Consider the following 6,000-nt stretch of genomic DNA (forward strand, 5'->3'; position numbering starts at 1 on the left):
GTCACTGGTTTTGGTGAAGTGTGGTGCTTTAAACAAAATATGGACTCTGTCAGTAATGATCTTGTTTTGAATCAAGGGAGTGTGCAATGGTGGTCATTCCCTGACACTAATGCATCAAAAAGGGGGGGGGGGGTGGAGGGGCTTAAAAGGATCTACAGTGATCACAATGTCTGAGGAGACACCACAAGAAATCCTGGTGAAGACTCCCAACAAATTCAGAGTCTATACTTGATATTTGTACTGACAGTTGGTTGGTTTATCAAGTCATAATGTGCTAATCCGAGGATATAAAAACATACCTGCTTGTGATAGATTGATGGCTATTTGCGTGTCGTTATCTTCATCTTGGGTTTGAGTTTACGCTGCTTGAGCAACACTTTGTGTTGTTGGAGCAAAAGGGCGGGCCAAACAGGTCAAGTTGCGCCTCCTTTATAAAGAATTCCATAGCCCTATTGATCATGCATATATTTTAGGGATTTTTCATATAAAAAAATGCATGATTTCATGAGAAAATGATTTAAAAACCCAATTTTATGTTAGTTTCGAGTAAATGTGCTAAAATGATTTAAAAATAGAAAATGCATGAAAAATAGTTTTATTTTACATTTTAATGCCTATTTTAGTGTTTGACATAATTGTAGCAGTTTAGTTTTTGAAAATCATAAAAAAATTAGAGTTAAAATAGACTTAGTTTGTATTTTCTAAAACATAGTCATTTTGAGTTGTTTTGTAAATAACTTTTTGAAGAGAGGTTTTTGAAATGCAATTTTACAAAGAAGAGGGACTTATGGAGAAAAGTTCAAATCTTTAAATATGATACGTAGAGGGAAGAGAGGCTTGTCTTCTCTCTTTTGCCCAAGCCCTCTCTTCTTCCCCTTCCTCTCCACCTCTTCTTACCTCTTCTTCTCCTTCTACCTATTTTCCCCTCTTTTTCTAATCCTCTTTCCGGTGGAGAATTCCGACAACGGCTGAAGCAAGAGGGAGGATTCCAACCTCTCTTCTAATCCCTCCAGTTACGGTGAGTTTTTCTTCTTCTTATCTTCTTCTTCTTCTCCTTTTCCTCTGATTTTCTTCTTCTTTTTCTGTTTTTTTATCTGATTTTTTTGTAATTAGTAGATGTAATGTTTGATTTCAACTCCATTATGCATTTTGAATTCATCGTATTAGCATTAGCATCTGAATTTTTCAGCAAACTTTCTTTTCAATTCAAATTATGTTTTCAATTTCATTTCAATAGCTATATAGTTTCATAGATTTAGTTTATACATAAGTTCTGTTTCATTTCTATTTGATTTTCTGTATTTCGAATTTTTTTTTACAAAATAAAATAATAAAAATAAAGAAAACAAAACATTGCCGCTGTGCTTGTACAAAAGAAAACTTAGAAATTCGGTAGCTGTGAAATCTGTTTCCAGTTTGCTTGGATCTGAAGTTCTGAGAAAAAAATTAGATTCGAATCATCAAATTTGTTTGTGCAATCGTTGGATTTCAATATTTCTACAGGAACTTGATCTGAAATCTGTCACCGGATTTCAACACATTTCTACAGAAATTTGATCGATTTCCATTAATTTTTTTTCGGCGATCATTATTTTTCAAAGCTTATTTCTGGTACCGATCGGAGCTCTAGACTGCCTTAAAGAACCTGCTGGAATGAGGATACAATGCTCAGTCACCTGAAATCTCTGGATCTGCTGGAGATGCTGATCGGAATCCCCTGCTTTAGCCGGAATAACTTCACGATTATCGTGAAGATGTGAATCTGGTGGTTTCATTCTTGATCCACCGTGAAATTCATTTCACGATTGCTATTTCAAGTTGATACTATTGTTTTTCTTAGTGATTAATTGTTTGAAATTCGATTGAATATTGTGTTTTACTGATTTCCGATGGCTATTACCGATCTCTGATTGCCATCTGTTGAAATAACTGAATAGTTGATCTCTTTTGCTGTTTGGAATACTGACAAGTGATTGTTTTCCCGGTAAGTTTGATCATTGATCAAGGGAATTCTGGCAAATGTCCAGTTGATTCCCAATTGATTCCAGCATGCGTGAGTATTGTTTGATCGAATGGAATCAGCCGGTTGAGATGTCTTCAATCGATTGAGATGCAAATCGATGAGAGTTATTCCAAATTTTTGATCAATGTGTTTTTAATGTTTTCCTTGATTGCATGATTAATCTGGCGACTTGATATTGTATCTGAGAACTGCATCTCTAGTGATTCCCTGTATAAGTTGTAAAAATCAAGAGTTTCATGCCAAGATTAACACAGAGGAATCGAGATTGCTCTATGTTAATCGTGATTTACAACATAAATTTCTGAACTTTACTGATAATTAATGATTTCTGGCAAAAGTCTTCCAACAGTTGAAGTTGAGTGAAATCCGGCAGTCTTGAAAATAATTTGTAGCAATCTTGTATTGATTGAAGAGTGTAGAGATTGGAGTAAAAATTTCGGTAGATGTTTGAAATATCAGTGAATGATAATGTTGTGTAAATCCAGTACATATCAAATGCATGAAAAGCTAAGTTTCACAGTGTATTTTCTATTAATTTCACTGTTGATTTTTAATGAGTATCATTGCATGTTGTTATTAAGTGTTAGCTGGAACAAATTTGAGTTTTGCTGAGTTTAATTGTTGAGTATTAGTTACTTGTAGATTTCAGTTTAATCTACCAATAGTTGGTTGTCAGTTCATCAAGTAGTTAGTAGTTAGTAATCATCTTTAATTTGAAGTGTCCTTTAGATTTTATAAAGTTTTTAGTATAGTTTTATTCTTTTATTTTGTACTGCTCGTGTTTCTTTTGATTTGTGTAGGATTGCACCAGAGCGGAAGTGATTACACGACACACGAAGTGCAAGAATAGAAGATTTTTTTTTTACTTTTCAGTTTAGAATTAGGAATTTAATTGGGTTTGTAAATATTGCACTTTACGCCCTCTGCTAAGGGTATTCATTTGTTGTAATAGTTAGTTGTTTTTACCTTTTCTGAACATTTTACATTTCAATAATTCGACAATAAAGATTAGTTTAGATTTGTGTACTTGAATACGATATATTCCCGTTCCCTGAGTTCGACCCGGTCTCATCCACTAGTGAGAACCGGTTTTTATTATTTGATGTCTGGTTTTCACATGTTTTTCATATAAAAATCTTTTCAAAATTACAATGATTTAAAAGAAGACATCAAATTTTTGGCGCCATTGCCGGGGAACAGCGTCATATTAGTATTCACTTTATTGCCTAGTGTTTGTGTTGCATTTAGGTTTAGAACCAGGTATGTGCATATCTTAGAGAAGAGCTTACTTTTCTGCACAGCCCACCTACTAGGACCCCCTTAGAGGTGACTGTGTACGATTGGTACCGTACACATAGATTTCATATTTCTTTGCATAATCTCTGTTATGTGTAACTGCGTGGTGTTTGTTTAGTTTTTGTTGTTTTTAGTTCACTCGCTTTGTGGTTTGTGTGGTTTGGCCGCTTAGTGCGTTAGTTAGGTAGAAAACCCAAAGTTAGGACGTGTGCTACACCAGTCTACTCTAAGGTGTACGCAATGACTGACGATCATCAATTGATCCGTCCTTTGAGGGAGTACTTCATGCCAAATACGTATACTCCCGCCTCCTGCATCACGAGACCTGATGTAGGAGCGAGTCATTTTGAGATTAAGGCCAGTGTGATTCAAATGTTACCTTTGTTTTATGGCCTTAGCAATGAGGACCCATATCGTCATCTCGATGAATTCCTTGAGATTTGCTCGACTGTGCGAATCAATAATTTTGGAGACGACGCTATGAGGTTGACTTTGTTTCCGTTCTCTGTCAAAGATAAAGCCAAGCACTGGCTAAAATCTCTTGAGACGGTTCGTATTACTACTTGGGAAGGAATGCAAAGAGAATTTTTAAAAAAATATTTCCCAATTGGTAAAACGAATCAGTTTCGTAAAGCTATAACCAGTTTTTCTCAAATTGAGGGAGAACAGTTTCATGAGTCTTGGGAGAGATTGAAAGATCTTCTCCGCAAGTGTCCCCATCACCAAGTGCCTCGTTGGCAGTTGGTGCAGTATTTTTATGACGGGCTTACTGAGAAGCATCGTCAAATGGTTGATTCGTCTTGTGGGGGCACTTTTATGCTCAAGAGTGAGGACGAGGCGTGGTCTCTATTCGAGACCTTGAGTGAAAACACGATGCATCATACCTTGTCTTCACGGCTCGATAGGACTACATCTCTGTCTAGTGGTCCTAGGAAAGTTGGGATTTCCGAAGTTGGGTCCGAGTTAGATTTGCGTACCAAGGTTGACCAGTTGACTAGGAAGTTAGATCAATTCCTAGCCAATTCCTCGAGAAATCCAGTAAAAAGAGTGTGCGAGCTATGTGCTAGCCCTGCACACTGTGTTTCAGATTGTCCGGCAGCGCCATTATATCCTTAATTCGTTCAGGAGCAGGTGAATGCTGCCCAAGGTTTTGCTAAACCCATGCCCGATTCATTTACATCCTCATATAACTCAGGTTGGCGAAACCAGTTTATTTCCCCATCCCATCAGCCCTCCCAGACACAGTATAGACCAGTAACCCTTCACAAGGTTACTCGCATCCTATATTTCCACAGGTTCATCCCCAGTATTGTCTACCTTCTCCTCAGGAGCCCATTCCAAGTTCATCATTTCAAGAGAAGATGTTAGAAGCTTTTTCTGATATCAAGGCCACTCTTTGTTCCCATACGCAGTCAATAGCCAAGCTAGAGACTCAAATGGGACAGTTAGCTCAGACATTGAGTAGGCAAAGCCAAGAGAACCTTCATAGTCATTCTGTTGTCACATCCAAGGGAGAGGATTCCATGTCATTTGACTTGCAACCCACTGATTCACATCATGAGCAAGTCAAATCTGTTACATCCCTTCAGTATGGGAAGGCATGTCACTCCACTCAGGAATCGACTCATGAACCTCATATCATTTCTACTGACGAGTCGAGCTCCATGATACCTCAACATAAGGGGCCTTACCTACAGCATGCCTTATCATCATATAGAGCCCCATTTTCTCAACCTTTAGGATCACCAATTTTTAGTAAGCAAGAGGTTCAAATGCAGAAGGTGCTTGACCAAGTCAAGCCAGATCATATTCACCACTTGTCTGAAGTAGCATTCATTGATACTCGGTCGGTCCTAGACTCTCATTTCCTGACCAGTCTCTCAGAAGAGACTAATCTCTGTTTTTCATGTCAAGAGAGTCATGATACTACAGTTAGAGGTAGACGGGATGGAAACACAGTGCGTAGTGTCATAGATGACACTCTTTTCTACATAGAGCCTGGTTGAGCCTGACTTCATGTCCATTGATCTCATGGACGATGAAGGGTTTTTCCAGGGATCCGTCTGGCTGGGGACATGAAACTTAGCGCTTTATGGGAGGCAACCCATATCTTGTATATTATTAGATTTGATTAGAATTTATAGATTTTATTTTGTTTTTACTTCTTCATGAGTTTTTCATGTTGTATTTTTTTCTATGAGTTTCATGTTTTGTCATGTATACATTGCATTCATTACATTCATAAAACGTGTATTTTTAATTCATGTTAGGACATTCTACTCTTTTCCCTCATTTATTTCTCTCATGTGCATTCACGTAGTTTCATATAAGCATGGGGGAGTGTCACTGGGACAATGTCATTAAAGCATGGGGGGGTGTAGTTTGCACACCTGGATATTTCTGTTTACGTTCTTGTACATGTTTACACATCTCTCATGAAAAGTAGATTTTTAAAGAAATAGTTTGAACTTATATGAATGTTATTTCAAATCTGATGTTTTTAGAGGATTTTTAAGCCCCACAAAATTTTTTTCTGACATAGATCTAAAAATTATGGTTGTTTATGCGGATTTCAAAGAAATGATGATAGATACATGTTAGAATTTATTTTGAATCATAAATATGAATATGCATAGTTCTATTTTTGAAAAACTAAGCAAATGAACAAAAAGCGTAAAAAT

General features: G+C 36.9%; 1 non-coding gene across 1 annotated transcript; it reads right to left on the reverse strand.

Annotated features, from left to right (window-relative positions):
- Window positions 1-3,941: 3,941 nt before the first annotated feature.
- LOC149849178 (small nucleolar RNA R71) lies at window positions 3,942-4,047 on the reverse strand. Its single transcript, XR_016426559.1, has one exon. It is a non-coding gene; the product is annotated as a small nucleolar RNA R71 (small nucleolar RNA).
- Between the last annotated feature and the right edge of the window lie 1,953 nt (window positions 4,048-6,000).

This window comes from Nuphar pumila, chromosome 1 (assembly GCF_984573655.1).
Source record: "Nuphar pumila chromosome 1, dmNupPumi1.hap1.1, whole genome shotgun sequence".
Taxonomy (NCBI): Eukaryota; Viridiplantae; Streptophyta; class Magnoliopsida; order Nymphaeales; family Nymphaeaceae; genus Nuphar; species Nuphar pumila.